The sequence below is a fragment of the Taudactylus pleione genome, unplaced genomic scaffold (assembly GCF_031769625.1).
Source record: "Taudactylus pleione unplaced genomic scaffold, aTauple2 ptg000114l, whole genome shotgun sequence".
In the NCBI taxonomy this organism is placed as follows: Eukaryota; Metazoa; Chordata; class Amphibia; order Anura; family Myobatrachidae; genus Taudactylus; species Taudactylus pleione.
The window spans coordinates 5,361,917-5,382,772 of record NW_028284516.1 but is presented as its reverse complement, the minus strand read 5'-3'; positions in this window follow the sequence as shown (position 1 = coordinate 5,382,772).

Sequence of the window (20,856 nt, the reverse complement as noted above, 5' to 3'; positions counted from 1 at the left end):
ATGATATACAGCATCTGAAAAACCACAAGAGAGTAAATGTGGATTATACACTTGTCCAGGGCCGGTGCATGGTTTCAGGGCGCCCTAGGCAAAGGTTCACAATGCCGGCCCTGTTTTCCCCCAGACCCTCTGCCCAGCTCACAGACACATACACAGCACCCTAATAATATTCACATGACCCAAATTAAAGGGATGATTCCCCCTGCATTCCCCCTGTAAAGGCCCCTGTAGTACCCCCAGTTGCAATGCTCCCTGCAGTACCCCCAGTAGTAATGCTCCCTGCAGTGCCTCCAGTAGTAATGCCCTTGTAGTGCCCCCAGCAGTAATGCTCCCTGCAGTGCCCCCAGTACCTTGTAGTGCCCCCAGCAGTAATGCTCCCTGCAGTGCCCCCAGTAGTAATGCCCTTGTAGTGCCCCAGTAGTAATGCCCCTTGAAGTGCCCCCAGTAGTAAGGGCCCCTGTAGTGCCCCCAGTTGTAGTGCTCCCAATAGTGCCCCCATAAATGCAACTGTAGTGCCCCCTGTAGTAAGCCCCCCCTCCCCGTGCACACACATTCACACACACAAAAAAAACAAAAAAATACATACCTTAAACCCCGCTCCAGTGCCTACTGCCATCCGTCCCCAGTGCCAGCTCCTTGGAACTATGGGAGTGACATCATCACGGACTCAGAAGTGCCCTCTAGTGGCCAGCGCCCCTAGGTAGCTGCCTAAGTTTGCCTAGTGGTAGTGCCAGCCCTGCACTTGACGTACTTGTATTGCAGAGAGTGATTATTCCTTAATTACATTTTCAGGTTTACAATGAAACCATCCAGGATCTGCTAAGACCGTCCTCTGGATGTTTGACCCTCAGAGAGGATCCCTACGGCAACACCAAGATACAAGGGATCGCTGAGTTCTTCCCCAGCAGCCCTGAAGAGGTGACTATTATTAGTCTGTGCTACCCTTATGCAGCATCCATGCTTCACCACTAATCATCCCTGTCTATATTATTATTATTATTATTATTATTACCTTCTTATTTATATGGCGCCACAAAGGTTCTGCAGCGCGTTACACAGTACATAAATAAATGAGCACACAAGAAAAACAGTTATTAACAGTACAAACAATGCAGGACAAATGCAGGATTTATAAACATTGCTGCATAACACTTAAATAAGCAGCAGGGTGTTAGCAACCAAGTGTTAGGTGCTGTTGTAAATTAAAATATAAGTAAGGGAAGGAGGGCCCTGCTCATGAGAGCTTACATTCTAAAGGGGAGGGGCAGCCTATTTATAAAGCACCCTAAGGGTTCTGCAGCACTGAACATGGGAGGTACAAATTACAATGTTATATAAGTACAGACTAATACAAACAGGTTTGCTGTGTGAATTAATAAGAGGGGCCATGATTATGTGATCGCTGGTGTAGTGACCCTGCTGTAGCTATAACACATGGGCAAGTGTAACTTTATGAGTTGTTTTGTGTAACCACAAGGTTGTTGGTGCATCTATATTACTCTCTCTTTTTCAGGCCATCGCATTACTGATGAAAGGGAACAAGCGCCGCTCTAAGGCAGCCACAGCTGCCAATAAGAACTCATCCCGCTCCCATGCTGTGTTACAAGTCACCGTAAAGCAGACAAGCACGGATGGAGTGTGCACCGGGAAGCTTTACATGGTAGACCTGGCGGGATCAGAGCGAGCATGCCAGGTATCACTTGTGTTTTATATATCATTATCATTTCCCCTTGCAATGCCAAAGAGGTAGGGGCATTTTAAGAGAGGAGGGGGCCTGTGTACAGCCTCCGATTGGGTCCCCTCCTCTCTACTGTGCATTCGTGAGTGCGGAAAGGTAAGCATTAACTAAATAGTGGTGCAGGGTGTGCGGTGTGGGCCCCCCTGGATTCAGGGGCCCTTGTGCACCGCACACCTTGCTCAAATTATAAATACAGCCCTGGAAATAGGTTATTATCGTTAGTTTGCTGTCTTTCTGCAGTGTTCATGCTTTACCACTAGTCGTCACTGTCTACTCTACAGAGAGAATATTTGTCATTCACATCAGTCCCTGGCCCATTGCAGCTTATAGTCAAAATTCTCTAGCACACATACACACACACTCCCATACAGGGGTCAATTTTTTGGCCAGCTGCCAATTCATCTGCCAATATGATTTTGGTGGAAATCAGAGCACCTAGAGAGAACCCACGAAATCACAAAGAGGAACATGCAATGTATTTTCAGGAATATAGAAGGTTACTAAAACTGCACTACCTTAAATGCTTTGGTTTTGGACCAGTGAGCACAGATAGTTAACCCAGAGCACGTCTGGGTGTGTGCCTGCTATCTGCTTTAAGGGAGCGCCTCTGCAAACTAGAGAACAATCTCCAGATGTGCACTGTGCAAGGTTTTGTCCTAGTTCTGCTCTGTACGACACAGAGCTGTGATGTGCCAACACCATACATATTAGGCTAGGCAGCTGGGGACACCTCACTCCTCCTAACTCCTCCCCTTTGCCTTTATAGTCTTCTGCTCCTCCACAGATGCAGCCACCTTGCTTGGTAAAGTTAAACCCTGATGGAAATCTAGGTGCACTCGCACACAGAGCCATAACAGGGCATAATTATTTATTACCAGTTATTTACATAACGCATATTCCGCAGCACTTTTACAGAGAATAGTTGGCCATTCACGTCAGTCGTGCCTTGTCCCAGCCCCTGTCCCCTGAGCGCGCCATGTCATGATGTTGTGCGCATTATGTCATCACATCACACAGATGGGCCATGATCGACAGCTCCAGTAAGCTCAGCAGGTTGTATATACTGTGCAGGATGCCCGTGTAGCAGCAATCCTGGCTGCAGGGTTCCAGGCACCCTTACAGCCAGAATCAAAGGCCGTGGGGCGGTACTAGTGGTCCATAGCTAGCTACGGCCCTGCTCGCACAAAGTGAGGTGCACGGCGAGGCCAAAGCTGCTCTTGCATTTTGAAATGTAAATGATATTCATTATGTGTATATGTGTATCAGAGAGCTAAGTGGTTCTAGGGTGGTTCTTGTTCTGTATACTGAGGTGGCATGAAAAGTACTATAAGCTCTTTTCTTTGGTTAAAGCTCTTGTGAACATTGTAGTTTGTTTTTGCATCTTTTTGTAGTGAAATTAGCTCTTTGTTAGTGGGTTATACCAAGGCCATTCATGTTTATAACTCTATTTTGTTGTGTTTGTAGTCTTCCCTAAGCGTGGCCTTTCTTCCTTTAGAGCAGGGGTCTTCAAACTTGGCCCTCCAGATGCTGTGGAACTACACATCCCAGCATGCACTGCACATAGTTTTAGCATGCTGTTATATCGAAAAGGTGGCAGTGCATGCTGGGATGTGTAGTTCCACAGCAGCTGGAGGGCCAAGTTTGAAGACCCCTGCTTTAGAGCAGTGATTCCCAGTCTGTTACAGGCCACCACCCCCTTGGTTACATATATTTATGTCAGTGCCCCCACCCACTGAGACCTTACTTATAACAAATTATATAACTTTTTATTAAAGTTATTTTTTAATTAATAACATAAACCAAAAACAAATCAATGATGATAATGTAATTAGATTTTTATTTAGCAGCTTGGGGTAAATTACATGCAGTAATAAAAACATTTCAGCCAATATCACTAACAAAAATAAAAGGTGAATAGGAGTCACTGTCTTGGGACACAATTGAAGTAAATTGTGTAAATAGTTTAATCATAGTTTGTATGTTTGTACCACATCCACACCGCGACTGAAGCCAGATGTGTTCTCATAATGTTTTCTGTGTCTATGTCAGACTAAGAACACTGGCCAAACCCTGAGAGAAAGTGGCTATATAAACCGCTCCCTCCTGGCCCTAAGGAATTGCATCACGGCGCTACGCAAGAGACCAGGCAGCCATATCAATTATCGGGACAGCAAATTGACCTGGCTGCTAAAGGTATGTTACTACTATGAGATTTCCTACACACATTATAGAGATGGGATATAGTTGATATACCGGCGGATGGGATACTGGCCGATGATATACCGACGCCGGAATCCTGAGCGGCGGCAAAATGCTGAACGTCCGGACAGAGCTAAGTAGCGCACTGTCCCCGGCAATGGGGGGTTAGGATTAGGCAGCAAGGAGGGGGGGGAGTTAGGGTTAGGCACCCCCTGGGCAGGTTATGGTTAGACTGCTGGGAGGGGGGTAAGGGTTAGGCACCACTGGGGGGAGGTTAGGGTTAGACACCTCCTGGGAGGGTTAGGTTTAGGGTGCAGGAAGGGGAGGTTAGGGTATTTTTTTGGGATACAAGCATTTAGGATTATGAATGGGAGTTTTCAAACAGGGCCATTAAGAGACTTTACACCCTGGTACTAAAGGGGTGTGTGATCCCCTTTGACAATGCTAAGGCCCTGGGTAAAAGGAAAGTGACTATAGCATCCATGCCAGAAACTCAGTCATCAAGAATATTGCTCCTAACACATTGTTGTGTTGCTCACACAATGGCTGCAATCAATCATTATATTATATAATTAGTGCAATCATTTGTTTCTCACAAACATAGTATAAAACAATAGATCTTTAAACTCCTCATTACACTGTGTAAGGATTACTCAGTGATCTCCCCTATAACCAGAGTTTTATCTATCACAGGGGGCACTGAGTGGCAGGAGCAGAATGGTGATGATCACACACATCAGCCCTGCGGATGCTGCCTATGAAGACTCTCGCAGCACACTCACCTACGGGAGCAAGGCCAAGTACATCAAAACACTGGTGAGCAGCCCCCAAGGGGTAACTGCATATTTATCTATGTTACTGGGTATAACTGTGGTGGAACAAGGGATTTATTATTAAATAAAGCAAACAGTGAGGAACATTCAAATTAAGTTTTATTAGACGATTGGTTGGAATGTGATCTATTACCTTCTATTAGAAATCCAGCTGCCAATTCAAATATGTTAAAAAAGATATACTACAGGCTCAGTCAATGATAAAAGCTACATCTGTGGTATTACATGTCTGTGTGAGGACACGTAGGTTACCCATCCATAATCTCCTGTCTCTCTGAGTGTGCCAGTGCCCAGTGACTAACTCTCTGCTGTTTACCCTTCCTCCTGTAGGTGGAGAGGAACCGTGTTTGTGCCCCCCACAAAATCCCTGAGGCTGCAAGAGAAGACAAAGTGCAGCTAAAAGACCCTCGTCCTCCAGGTATTCTTGTTTGATAAGATCGAAGGGTCTGTTTATCATACTTGTGCACTAACAATCTGCATCACCTCTTATCTCAGCAATACAAATTGTAGTTGTGGCACAATTTACAGTGCTGGGATGGTTGGGAGATATGTACATATGCTGGTCTTTACAGTTACAGGTTAGGCAAAGGAAGCGACTGACTATAATCCACTGACTAACTGAAGCAAAACATATACCAGCCATAGTAGCAACTGAACTATTTCTGTATTCTTTTCCATAGAGCCAGCCCATAAGGACCATAAGGACAAAGCGCCCAGTTCCAGTAACACTGGTCCTAAGAGACGCTCTGCGTACGTACTTTGTGCAGATATTACATGAACAATATGTAACAATGTGATTTATGTATATAAATGTCAAATAATAAAAATGAATGTCATTTATAGATAAGAATAGATAATTATGAAGTATTTTTATAGCTATCATTATTCAAATGTTAACCATATTACACACCATGATATCTAGCGATGGGTACATTGTTATATTGTATTAACCTTAGCTATTGTTACATTCTCATGGAGTCCTTTAGGTGCAAATGTGTCTGTTTTCTGTTTTTAGGGCTTCGCTCCATAAATTGCCCCCCATGGTCCCTATGCCAAGAGAACACCTGGCAGTACCTGATGTCATGGTCCCTATGCCAAGAGAACACCTGGAAGTATCAGAGGTCATGGTCCCTATGCCAAGAGAACACCTGGCAGTACCAGAGGTCGTGGTCCCTATGCCAAGAGAACACCTGGCAGTACCGGAGGTTGTGGTCCCTATGCCAAGAAAACACCTGGCAGTATCTGAGGTCATGGTCCCTATGCCAAGAGAACACCTGGCAGTACCGGAGGTCGTTGTCCCTATGCCAAGAGAACACCTGGCAGTACCGGAGGTTGTGGTCCCTATGCCAAGAGAACACCTGGCAGTACCAGAGGTCGTGGTCCCTATGCCAAGAAAATACCTGGCAGTACCTAAGGCCATGGTCCCTATGCCAAGAAAACACCTGGCAGTACCTGAGGCCGTGGTCCCTATGCCAAAAAAACACCTGGCAGTACCTGAGGCCATGGTCCATAAGCCAAGAAAATACCTGGCAGTACCTGACACCATGGTCCATAAGCCAAGAAAACATCTGGCAGTACCTGAGGCCGTGGTCCATAACCCAAGAAAGCACCTGGCAGTACCTGAGGTAAGTGCTTTCAGTGTTATTGTGGCTACTTACACTTTCCTTATGTCTTTCTCTTTGTCACACAATGTAATGCTTATTACACTGACATTTACATCTTATATTACTCAAGTGTCACAATTTCTACACAATATGGAAAAAGGAAAAATAGGTTTCTTGTAGTACAAATGGCCTTGCAGAAACATAGTCCATTATAATTATAAATGAAATAAAGATAATTGGTAGTGGACAGGTCCATAAGATAAGCTAAATATATATATAACTAAGAAATGTGAACATAGGCATGAAAAACCTCCAGATAAAACTAGTAAAACAGATATATTCCAATTTTATATATATATATATATATATATATTATATATAATATATATATAAAACATATCTAGTCATTTACTGTAATATTTTAGAATAAAGCTATTCTTGTAATAAAATATTACCATTTATTTCTTTTTAATTTGTACTGCCCTTGAGGATATGAGAGTAGTTACCCTTCCCACCTTCTCCCCATATTCTTACCCTCTTCGTGTTAGACATACTGTAGGGGGAGATGTATCAAACCTTGGAGACATAAATAGGAGAGAGATAAAGTACCAACCAATCAGATTCTAAAAATTGCAACTCAGCCTGTAACATGACAGTTAGAAGCTGATTGGTTGGTACTTTATATCTCTCCGAGGCTTTATACATATCCCTCATAACCTCCCTTCTTAAACATTCTCAGCATGTACATTTTAATAACATTTCCAAGAAAATATATGTGAACTAGGGTTTGGGGAGTTTTTTAAATATATATATAATGGTTTGACATAAATAAAAATGAAACTGTGATTGTTTAAGCTTTATCATTATATACTCTTTGCTCCACCTCTTTGGGGAATACTCCACCATTGTATCCTGGTCATTCTTGTTACTACTCCATATTCTCTTGTCTCCGTTTACTCTGAGTGCGCCAGTGTCAGTGACTCTCTGCTGTCCACCCTTCTTCCTGCAGGTGATGGCGCACCATGTGAGTCTGGCCCACAAGATCCCTGAGGGCGCCAGAAAAATCAATGTTCAGCTGAGACTCCTGGCAGTACCTGAGGTTGTGATCCCTAAGCCAAGAAAACACCTGGCAGTACTTGACGCAATGCTTCCTATGCCTAGAAAACACCTGGCAGTACCTGAGGCCGTGGTTCCTATGCCTAGAAAACACCTGGCAGTACCTGAGGTAAGTGGTTTTAGCATGGGCTTTTGTAGAGAGGAGGAGGCCTGTGTGTGGTCTCTGTCTGGGCCCCCTCCTCTCTCTCCAGTGGCTAGCAGCGCTCAGCGCTGCACCTGTAGACCCCGGGCACTAGAGTGTGTGCAGTTCACCAGAAAAATGTTGCACCCACCATTTTCCCCATGATTTCCCTAGTGCGTATGCATAAAATGCCAGAAAAATAGCTGTGGCGGCCATGTTTCAGGTGTTTTGTCCAGCACTACAGCCTGACACGGGACTTCGGGGAAGTAAGTATTAAAGCATATGGGTGCAGGGTTTGAAACTGTGATTGTTTAAACTCTATCAATATATACTCTTTGCTCCACCTCTTTGGGTGAAACTCCATCATTGTATCCTGGTCATTCTTGTTACTACTCCATATTCTCTTGTTTCCCTGTGTACTCTGAGTGTGCCAGTGACTCTCTGCTGTCCACCCTTCCTCCTGCAGGTGATGGCGCACCATGTGAGTCTGGCCCACAAGATCCCTGAGGGTGCCAGAAAAATCAATGTTCAGCTGAGACTCCTGGCAGTACCTGAGGTTGTGGTCCCTAAGCCAAGAAAACACATGGCAGTACCTGAGGCCGTGGTCCCTAAGCCAAGAAAACACCTGGCAGTACCTGAGGTTGTGGTCCCTAAGCCAAGAAAACACCTGGCAGCACCTGAGGCCGTGGTTCCTATGCCAAGCAAACACCTGGCAGTACCTGAGGTAAGTGCTTTCAACAGGGGCATTTCTAGAGAGGAGGGGGCCCATCTGTGGTCTCTATCCAGGCCCCCTCCTCGCTATCCGGCGGCCAGCAGTGCTCAGCGCTGCACCTGTAGACTCTGGGCAATAGAGTGTGCGCAGGTCACCAGAAAAATGTTGCACCCACCATTTTCCCTGTGATTCCCCTAGTGCGCATGCGTAAAATGCCAGAAAAATAGCCGTGGTAGCCATTTTTCAGGTGTTTTGTCCAGCGCTACAGCCTGACATGGGACTTCGGAGGAGTAAGTGTTAAATAATATGGGTGCAGGGTGTGAAACTGTGATTGTTTAAATTTTATCATTATATACTCTTTGTTCCACCTTTTTGGGGAATACTCCACCTTTGTATCCTGTTCATTCTTGTTACTACTCCATATTCTCCTGTCTCTCTGTGTACTCTGAGTGTGCCAGTGTCAGTAACTCTCTGCTGTCCACCCTTCCTCCTGCAGGTGATGGCTCACCATGTGAGTCTGGCCCACAAGATCCCAGAGGACGCCAGAAAAATCAATGCACAGCTGACACTCGTCCTCCAGGTATTCTTGTACCATTCAATTAAAAGTTAGAGGGTTCTGTTTATCATAGTTGTGGACTAACAATCTGCATCACGGCTTATAGTTGCCCCAAAAGTTACCATGATTGGATGGTTGGGAGGTGTGTACATATGCTGGGCTTTACAGCTGTCCAATATTTTATCTATGGTACATTTTGTGACCATAAAAAGAAAAACCTTCAGTGGTTAAGTGGTTAATAGAAAATATATTTTCACAAAAGTAAAAAAGAAAAAAAAGGCTGCCTTGGGGTATGCTGTAATGCAGGGTTGGGGAACCCTTTTCTGCTAAGGGCCATTTTGATATATATATATATATTATTTGCAGGCCCAGTGCAAGCCACACCTTCTCAGTGTGATGTCACATGGGGGCGGGGCCACAATCACCAGTGATTACAGCAATGCCCGTAGTATCCTGAGGATGCTCTGGGGAGCTGTAAGGACAGCGGTGTCACCGTCTGAAGTCTTCTAATGATGCTCCAGGCAACACTGCTGCACAGATTCTGGCTGCAGTGTGCCATTCTATGCACCCTGCTCGCCAGATGAGGCTAACATAAAAAAAGCTCAGAGGGCCAGACCAAATGATTCTGAGGGCCTTATATGGCCCCCAGGCTGAGGTTCCCCATCCCTGCTGTAATGGAATAGTGTCTATTGCACAGGACTAGATTGCAGATTAGGCAAAGGAAGTGACTGACCTGGGAACAAAAAGGAACTAATAGTGGTGGTTTATACTTACAAACTATAATCCATTGACTAACTGAAGCGACCAGCAACAATAATAACTTTATTATTTCTGTATTCTTATCCATAGGGCCGGACTGGAAGGACAACAAGCTCAGTTCTAGGGACATTGTGCTTATGAGATGCACGTACGTACTTTGTGCAGATATCACATGAACAATATGTAACAATGTGATTTATGGATAGAAATTTAACATAATGACAAATAGTGTAATTTATAGATATGAATAGAATATTTTAGCTAATTCTATTTAAATGTTAATCATATACTATTATATATAATTATGGATCCCATTCATATACTAATCTATATTTGCATCTCAGTAACTATCATATAATATATTACATTTTACTTAAAATGTCACTGTAATATATTTATTTTTCTGTATAATAATAAAGAATAACTGATGAGTATAAAATTCTAAGGACAATGTTCCGCTGAAGTGAATCAGCCTAGGAAGGTTATATAATTGATATAAGTATGAGTAATTTAGGTACAATAGTGTCTGTTTTCTCTTTTTAGGGGTGCGCTGCATAAATTGCCGTCCATGGTCCCTATGCCAAGAAAACACCTGGCAATACCTGAGGTAAGTGCTTTCAGTGTTATTATGGCTTCTTATTTTTTCCTAGTGTCCTAGTATTTATACATCTCTTTGTCATACCAATGTAATTCTTTTTTTTAATCGTAGTCTTTATTCATATTTCAGAAACAAAGAACATGGGGGTATAAAAAAAAAGGGGAAAAGTAAAACAATAAAGGTGGGGGGGTAGAGGCATAAGATAGAATGATATAAACAATGAGTGCCATTAGTCACAAAGAGAAAAAAAATGATAATAAAAAAAAACAAGGAAAGACGGATTGGCATTACCATTAGAGATGTGTGGGTTCAGTTTTACTCTGTTCTTTTTGACAAAATTATCACAAGTTCGGATTAGTTTGGATTTATTTTGTTGGCTATCTAAAACACGTGATAGTTCATTGTAATTGTAAATTAAATACAAAATAATAAAACAAAGAAATGCAAACATAAGCATAAAGATCCTCCAGATCAACCTGTAAAAACGGATAAATTCCAATAATATATAATATATCTAGTCATTCATTATAATTTTTGAGAATTAAGCCATCCTTGTACTAAAATATGCTCCTTTATTTCTATATAATTAATACTGCCCTTGTAACCCTTCCCACCTCCTCCCCATATACTTACCCTCTTCATATCACCTCCTGGTGCCACCACTGAAATTTTTCCCTTTTGAATATAAGCTTTCACGAGCAGGGCCCTCTTTCTTTTTGACTACTAAAAAGAGTTCATTCTGGTCAATACTAGGCAGGATGGAATCCTTTCTAGGTCTGTTAAAAACAAACAAACAAACAGACCTACCGATAAAACTCTGTGCAGCGAGAGTGGAAGGGAGGCCCCACATCCCTCACAGCTCTCACTGGCTGCATGATGCCCAGACACGGGCCTTTGATTTAAAAAATTGTAGTCATACAAACATATATATATATATATATATATATATATATATATTGGATCTTAATTTCTCTATAACTCTAACTATATCTCCATGTGTATCGAAATAAAATATATATATATATTTATATATACGAAAGGAGATTTTAGTGTATGAATAAAAATTCTTTAGTACACGCAGGTGTAGTTATATAATATGTAAATGAGTACACCATATCCACAATGGGGTTTAAGAGACAGTTTTATAGAGCAAGGTCCAGGGCCGCCATCAGGGGGGACTGTCGGGACTCCAGTCCTGGACCCGGAGAGAGAGGGGGCCCGGATGGCATTGAGGTATAATACACGGGCGGCAGGGAAAAGGGGCATCAGCATAGCACAACAGCTGCATTTGACATATGGAGGTGGCCAGGAGCCAATCACAGCTCGCGGTTTGGAAGCCAATCAGGAGCGGCCACTCCTTATTGGCTGCCGTTCTGCGAGCTGTGATTGGCTCGCGGCCGGCTCCGTACCGCTCCTGATTGCCTTATTTCAAATGCCACTGCCGCGTTGATGGTTATTCTCCCTGCCTGTAGCTGCCGGCGTGTATTTGTCCCTGCTGCCACCCGGGCCTCCTCTCCATCAGGAAATGCAGCTGGCATCGGAGCATGTGTTCGGAGACATGAGGTAATCTGCCCCTGTTATTGTCCAGCCAGTATTTCATGCGCTCCCCTAACCAAGTCAGCCTGCCTTCCTTCCCCTGTCTGCGCCCCCCCCCCAGTCCAGCCGGCTTTCTATTGAAGGCCAGTCTGCCTTCCCTGCCCCTCCCCTTGTACAGCCAGCCTTCCCTGAGTCCCCCTTGTACAACCAGCCTTCCCTGTGTCCCCCTTGTACAGCCAGCCTTCCCTGCATCCCCCTTGTACATCCAGCCTTCCCTGTGTCCCCATTGTACAGCCAGCCTTCCCTGCGTCCCCCAGTCCAGCCAGCCTTCCCTGCGTCCCCCAGTCCAGCCAGCCTTCCCTGCGTCCCCCAGTCCAGCCAGCCTTCCCTGCATCCCCCTTGTACAGCCAGCCTTCCCTGCATCCCCCTAGTCCAGCCAGCCTTCCCTGCATCCCCCTAGTCCAGCCAGCCTTCCCTGCGTCCCCCTAGTCCAGCCAGCCTTCCCTGCATCCCCCTAGTCCAGCCAGCCTTCCCTGCGTCTTGCTAGTCCAGGAAGCCTTCTCTGCCTTCCCTGCGTCTCGCTAGTCAAGCCAGCCTGTCTTCCCTGCCCTGCCCTAGTCTAGCCAGCCTTTCTGCAACCCCACCTAGAATAGCCAGTCTGCCTTCCCTGAGCCCTCCAGTCCAGCCAGCCTTCCCTGAGCCCCCCAGTCCAGCCAGCCTTCCCTGAGCCCCCAATCCAGCCAGCTTTCCCTGAGCCCCCCAGTCCAGCCAGCCTTCCCTGAGCCCTCCAATCCAGCCAGCCTTCCCTGAGCCCCCCAGTCCAGCCAGCCTTCCCTGAGCCCCCCAGTCCAGCCAGCCTTCCCTGAGCCCCCTAGTCCAGCCAGCCTGCCCTGCCCCTCCCCTAGTCCAGCGAGCCTTCTCTGCATCCCCCTAGTCAAGTCAGCCTTCTCTGCATCCCTCTAGTCAAGTCAGCCTTCTCTGCATCCCTCTAGTCCAGCAAGCCTTCTCAGCATCCCCGTAGTCCAGCCAGCCTGTCTGCCCTGCCCCAGTCTAGGCAGCCTTTCTGCGACCCCCCCCCCCCTAGTCCAGCCAGCCTACCTTCATTTCCCCAGTCCAGCCAGCCTTCCCTGTGCCCCCTAGTCCAGCATGCCTACCCTGCCCCTTGTCCAGTCCAGCCGGCCTTTCCTGCCCCTGGCCCCCCCTAGTCCAACTGCCCCCACAGACTAATCTTTGAGAATTTTTAAACTGGTTGATGTCCTACTCCCAAGGTAGCTCCACCCACATCCACAGTTCCGCCTACCACTGGGGGGCCCTACCTTTTTTGTCAGTACTTGGCCCCGCAATTTCTGATGGCAGCCCTGGCAAGGTCTATTAAGGATAGTGTCCCAAATACTCATGAGAACCTCCAGATGTAGTGATGAGCTCACTAGTCCTCAGTCCTATTCTCTTGTCATCTCAGCAAAGCAAAACAAATGTTCTCAATTTGAAAAAAAAAAAAATCCTGTGTTCAAACAAGTTATCCCAAGGTGGAGATGATCTGCATGTATAAGGAATCCAATCTGGTGACTTGCATACTAAGCGACCCCAATCTGGTGGCTAGCATATAAAGCAGATACTCAATTATGTATCTGTTGTATAAACAGTTCCATAATCTGATGGCTAGTGTATAGTGGCTAGTGTATAGCCATCATTAGTGTATAGTGGCTAGTGTATAGCCATCATTAGTGTATAGTGGCTAGTGTATAGCCATCATTAGTGTATAGTGGCTAGTGTTTAGCCATAGTGTATAGTGGCTAGTGTTTAGCCATCATTAGTGTATAGTGGCTAGTGTATAGCCATCATTAGTGTATAGTGGCTAGTATATAGCCATCATTAGTGTATAGTGGCTAGTGTTTAGCCATAGTGTATAGTGGCTAGTGTTTAGCCATCATTAGTGTATAGTGGCTAGTGTATAGCCACTATAAGAGTTGTTTTACAAAATAATATATATATTTTTTTTTACATAACTAAAACTCTGATTGCTTAATCATTGTAATTAAATTTTATTTTTCCGTAAGAATTCTTTGGGGATTGTATTCAGGGTACAATGTCAGTGTCATTGCTATTATTTTTAGAGTATTCTCACTATTGTTAAAACATAAATGATTAATTCTTTCTATGAATTGATGATCTGAAACTTTAATTGAACTCCCTTTAGATCAAGACTACAGCTCGTTGTAGCGCACGTTCTGTCATCCATCTGGAATGTGCCCCTAGAAGGTGATGAAAAGATCCGCTTGGGCCGAGGCTGTCACCTTGCTGCATTGTTCGCTAACACCATCGGCCACCTATTAAATAACATCTTACCAATTACATAAACATCATTTGTGATTTTAGTGGTTTCAATTCATTACATTTCTCAATTGAATTTTATTGTGTCCTTATTTTACTGTATTTTTTTCATAAGGTTTATGTTAGGTCAGAACCCGTAGAGAGATGACAAGACCTTTAGAACTTGAGGTCTTCACCCTTAGCAAGATGACTTTCCCTTAAAGCAAGACGTGCTTAAGCCCTGGGGATCGTACGGTCTACATTTCCCAACAAACACACTAATATATAGTAGGTTTTTGGAATGTGGGAGGAAGACGAGACACCTGGAGGAAACTACACAAACATAGAGAGAACATAAAAACCACACACACATATAGACCCCTTGTCAAAGTATAACCCATGACCCCAGCACTGGGAGGCAGTAGAGCTAACCACTGTATATTCATGAGAAGGCAGTTAATTTACCAGTAACAAGTAACATCAAAGAGGCACTGGTAACTAAACAGACTGAATTAGTATTAATATGGACGGTATACAGGGCCAGCACTAAAATTAGGCAGCTGCCTAGGGCGCCAGCACCTGAGGGGATGGCACTGAGGCTACCAGCACAATAATAAGGATGTCTCTGATTTCCTTATTTTACTGAACAATGGTGGCAGCCACAGTTTGCATAAGCCATGGCCAACACCCTTGTACTATTCACTGGCCCCCTTTCCTCAGTATCGGCAGGATCCATCGATATACTGTTGTCTTTTTATCCCTTCTTCTTCCCCTCTTAAGGCTCTGCACCTTCCCTCTAAGACTCCACCCAGTGCAGCTCCTGTGCCTAGCTGATTACTCCACAGAAGAGCGCAAAGACTCTGGTACAGTGCTAACATCTTTGCTAGCTCCTGTGCGGTGCCATCTTTCTGAATACATCACTAACAAGACTAAGGCATTCATTCAGAGGCGGCCGTATGGTGTACGACCGCACGGCCGCCTCGATGTATGGCCAGTGTGCATGCGCACGAGGGAGCCGGCTCCATCGTGCGCATGTGTGAGACCCGCTACGACCGACAGCGCTGGTCGTAGCGGGTCTCTTTCCAAAGGGGGCGAGCTGTCGATGTTGATTGACAGCTCGCCCCGTTTGGAAGGCGGGCCGGGGGGGTGGCAGCCCAAACGGAGGCGTTACCATGGGAACGCCTACCGTTTGGGGGAGGCCCCACTGACATCACTAGTGATGTCAGTGGAGAGCTTCCGGCTCTGACAGAGCCAGAAGCTCTCCGGGGCTTACGACAAGTGAGACCCTACCCTAGGGTCTCGTCGTAAGCCCCGATGGTCGCGATGGTCTCTGACCATCGCGACCATCACCGGAGCGGTCGTTAGAGCTGTGTGTGTAAACCCACAGCCTAACGACCGAAACAGAGGCGGGCGGTCATGATGCAAGCGGCCGCCCAGTTTCTGAGTGACCGCTTGCATCCTCCGACCGCCTCTGAATGAGGCCCTAAGACTCCACAAAAGAAGCATAGGAATCTGGAACACCATGCACCATGCAGAAGGCACAGTGGTTAGTCCTAGATGGACCCGTGTGCACCGCACACTCTGCATCCATGACAGATATGCCACTTAAGATCCCCCTGTTTTAAGTGTCCATAGTCTTAATCCAGCTCTGGTCAGCACCATGTGTGGGTCGTAGCCACACCCTGCTGTGAATACTAGGGCCTTCTGAAGAAGCTGCGCACCCTCTAAGTGTCAGGGTGTGCTGATAGGGTGTAGATACAATATTTTGTTATGGACAACAGAACCACCCTCTTCTCTATGTATGGAATAAACTCATTAGGGACTGCGTGAATGTACACAGTCTGCTGGGCTCACAAGTCGGAGTAAGCTGAGGCTCTCTCAGCTGGCCGGCCGCCCGGCACCGTCCACCGTTGGGACCAGCGACCACCGATGGTCACAATGGTGATCCCAGCCTGCAACCTCCGTCGCTGGGATCGCAATGCAGCAGAGGGGGTCAAACACCTCCTGCTGCGTCTGCATTATTGCAAGGATCGCAATTGCAAAGCTGCCTGCATGTATATATCATATCTATAGCCTGCGTTTAGCTTTGCAATTGTAATCCTTGCTGAATCAGGCCCCTTATCGGCTCTATTTATCAATCTTCTTTTTACAAAATAATGTGAAAAAATTTTTTTTTCCACACCCTTTTCACATTATTTAGTTTCACTGAAATGTATTAAAGGACAATTAGAGTAGTTTTCGTTAAAAACTACTCCAAGCCCTTTCATTCTCATTTCTTAAGCAAGCAGATTGCATTTCCCATTACAAGTATGGGTAATGCAATCTGCCTGAAATTTACTAATGGGGAATTGTGAAAAAAATTCCGGGTTGGAGACCTGATATAACATTGCATCTGGCATTATGCTGGGTTCCCCCTGGTTCCCCGGCTCCTGCTCCGCTCTGACAGGCAGAACAGAGCCGGGAGCCGGCCTCCTGTGATCAGCTTTGTGATCTAAATAGACCACAAGCTGATTACTGTTACAAATAATAGAGTTAAAAAAAAATACCTCAGACACTTACCTGCAGCCGGGGGTCCTCTGATCGGTGATCTCTCTCCTCCAGTCAGCTGGTCACCGGGGCCCCTGCACTGTGTCCCTGGTCAGCTGTGCTGTAACCCGGCATCTTAGTTTACAGCACAACTGACCGGGAGCCCTGGCGATCAGCTGACCGCAGGAGAGAGCTCACTGATCACCCAGGTAAGTGTCTGTTGAAGGAGAAGGGGGTAGCCAAGTGGGGTCACAAGGGGGGCACCGCTGGGATTGAGGAGGGGCGGGCGTGGGTTTGTAGCGCTAGCCGATGGTGGCACATGCGCGGAGGCACTGTCACTATTTTGTGTGAAAAATACAGTGAACAGTGGGCCTGATTCAGCAAGCAATGCAATTCTGCATTCGCACACACTCGGTCGATGTTTGCGCTCTGCGCATGCATTTAAGACACAGTGCATGTGCGCGAACCAGATGCTGCCAAAGGGAATGCGAGCGCAGACCTATCACCCAGTGATTGACAGGAAGTACCATTTGTGGGTGGTGACGGGGCGTGTCAGTGCATTTCAATGCCGTTGAAGAGGCGTGCATAAATTAGGCATTGAGAAACCCTATGCAGCCTGAGCTGTCACTGCATGCAGGAGGTGTAGCAAGATCTGCGGGAGGGTCAGATCATCACTATTGTGCGTATGGTTGTTGATGCATACACACAATTAAGTAGCAGGTACTCTCCATTGCATTGAGTGATTATACCGTCCAGAATAGGTGTGCATATTCGCTCAATGCAATTTTGTTTCTGAGGCATGAATGCAATACTGTAGTGTACTGTAGTGTAAAGTGGCCCTGATTTTATAGCTGTGACCACCCACAGCTATAGCGAGCGGCCATGATGATGGTAGCGATGGTCAAGACCATCGCGACCATCGGGCTTGCGACGAGACCCTTGTGGTAGGGTCTCATGGCCGCAAGCCCCAGAGAGATTTCGGCTCTAACAGAGACGGAATCTCTCCACTGACATTACTCGTGATGTCAGTGGGGCTGCCCCCAAACGGGAGGCATTCTCATGGGAACGCCTCTGTTTGGGCAGCCACACCCCCGGCCCGCCCACCAAAGGGGGCGAGCTGTCACTTAACATCGACAGCTCGCCCCCTATGGAGCGAGACCCGGAGCGACGGATTGCCCGTCGGTATCCGGGTCTCGCGCATGCGAACGATGGAGCCGGCTCCGTCGTGCGCATGCGCTCTGGGCCACCATCGACCTGGTTGCGAGCGTTCAGCGCTTGCGACCAGGTCTGAATCAGGCCCAGTGTTTCATAATGTGATGTGTTTACATTTTGCGGTACTTCCGTATCTTTGCGGCCCCCTGGTTACGCTACTTACGTATCTTCACTATTCAGTAAAGATACGTAAGTAGCGTAAACTTGAGGAAATACCATTCGGCCCCTTGCGGGCTCGCTTCGCTCGCAATGCTGCGGGCACTGTGGCTCGCTTCGCTCGCCATATGGATTTATTCCCCCTCCATGCCCACTTGGATGGTAGGGAATGACGTTGGATGGTAGGGAATGATGTTGGACATTAGCATAAAGATGAGCCAGTGTCCAACGTCATTCCCTACCATCCAACGTCATTAGGAATCAGCGAAAACGGGACCCGGTGGAAAGGTAAGTATCGCTGAAAATAGGGAATTTTCGGGAAATGTTCCTGGGACCCCCCTAAAGATGTCCAGACATGGGGGATCACTATGGGTACCCCCGTTTTGGCTGCTGAAAGGACGTCAGGATTTTAGGTAGCCGCTGCAGGTGCATAAATGGGCCTGTGAAGAAGTGAGGAAGAAGAGCATTTAGGAATTTTTTTGGGGAAAAATAACTATGGCCATCAAATTTGGAGTACATGAAAATGGGTGCAAGCATATTTTTAAGTCTCTAAAATTATTTTTAAAAATTGCTTTGACCAACAAGGATTTGGGCATGAATAGGGCAGTAAAGCGGGCACAGGCACCAGATTATCTCATTTAGAATAAGAAGCTGTAATTGTGCAGGGGTTAGCTAGCCTCGGTCAACAAATTTTACACTTGGAACCAACAGAGGGTGGTCAGGTACATATGACACACTTGCCGTTTGCCTTGACCAACAACGATTTTGGCATGAATAGGGCAGTAAAGCGGGCACAGGCACCAGATGTTGTCATTTTGAATAAGTAGCTGTAGTTGTGCAAGGGTTAAATAGCCTTGGTCAACAAATTCGACACTTGGAACCCACATAGGGGGGTCAGGTACATATGACCCATTTGCCATTTGCCTTGACCAACAAGGATTTGGACATAAGTAATCTGAGCAATGGACAAATAGTCCCGATCTTGGTACCTGCACATAAACACAAATAACAGCCACCCACACGGCTTCACTATAGTGACTTCTTTCTTTAGTGTGTACTACACACACCAACCTGACCACTCATACATACATCAGCACCCTGCCAACAGCAGTACAGGCTGGATGTAGTGCACTTCATATCCCCATGCTACTCCTATGCTCCCCAATAATATATCTACACCAAAAATGCAATAAGTGTTACAGGACAATGGAATACTGCAGTTACAAAGCATTACAATAAAAACAAACAGGTACCTTACTACAGCCTACCTATTAATGGAGGCCTGATTGCAGTAGCTGAGATGATGAGGTAACAAGGTTACAGACCACAATACATTCTTATTAAATCAGAACAACAGTACTACAGGGCTTAATGATCTGCTGCCTCAGGCCTAGTGCCTGCCTTCTAGGGGATCAATGACACTATGTAGGGCCTATTGCCCACCTAACAATAAGTAAATGATGTGGAACCCAAATGAACCCTATAGGGCCTAATGCCCCTTATACCTTGTGGGACTAGTGCCCTCTCTGACTCTGGCTTATTGTCCACCTAACAAAGGCCGTCCCTGCTGATTAGAGCTTAACGCCCACAGTGGCCACGGGCCTAATGCCTGCCTTCTAGGGGATCAATGACACTATGTAGGGCCTATTGCCCACCTAACAATAAGTAAATGATGTGGAACCCAAATGAACCCTATAGGGCCTAATGCCCCTTATACCTTGTGGGACTAGTGCCCTCTCTGACTCAGGCTTATTGTCCGCCTAACAAAAGACGTTCCTGCTGATTAGAGCTTAACGCCCACAGTGGCGGGCCTAATGGCCTAATGCCTGACAATTAAAATAACATGCAATTGAATGAAAATACAATGCAATTAGACTTACCAGTCCAGTAGTCTTCGGCTGAACTAAGCCTAGTTCATCCTCGACCACTATGTGTTCTTCACCTGAGGTGGGCTGACTCCCACGATCTCAGTGCTCCCTGTAGTCTTCATCTTGAGCAGGCAAACTCCCACTGCCACAGCAGTCTTCACTCAGGTAGCAGTGACCAAGGTCCAGGAGTATAACTAGGGTGTTTGGCACCCAGGGCAAAATGAGAAGTTGGCAATCCCCTTATTTATGTGACCTGGCCTATTGCCCAGGGTCACTTATAGCCTTAGGAGCACGGGCCTAATGCCCGCTTATTTGTGCCACAGGTCTAAGGCCTGATGACCCCCACGTGCCTACTACCTGACAACCTGGTGGTCTACGGAGGTGTAAGGCCTCAAACAGGGTCTACCTGTCCGGCAGGAGAGGCTGCAGTGAGGAGCTTCATTCACTCTTTTACTTCCCAACCAATGCAGTACTCTCCGGTTCTCAGTCACATTCTTCTGTCGCTGGCCCATTCTGGCCAGCAGCGGCTCCACCGGAGCTCTTCTCTATTGAGCCTTGCATCTTCTGCAGCCGCTGGAGCTCTTCTCTTTTGAGCTCGGTGTCTTCTGGACTCTTCCACGGCCGCTGGAGCTCTTCACCCATTTCCGCCACTTCTGTGTCCTGCTGGGGATAAATCTTACCAGACTGCAGGACTAAGGCGCTGGGATCAAACACTTGGTCACAGCACTGGCAGTGGTGTAACTAGGGTATATGGAGCCCAGGGCAAATTAAAAAATGGAGCCCTCCCCTACGTGCGTGCACTGTAAAAATAGGTGTGGCTACTTAAAATGGGACGTGTCAATATGACACACACCCCTATCTCGTCACTCTGAACATTCCTTTCCATTCCATATGCACCTTAATGCAGTGCCCCTTATGCAGTGCCCCAGTAGTGGTCCCCCTTATGCAGCTCCCAATTAGTTCTCCTTATACGGTGCCCCCAGTAGTGGTCCCCCTTATGCAGGCCCCCAGT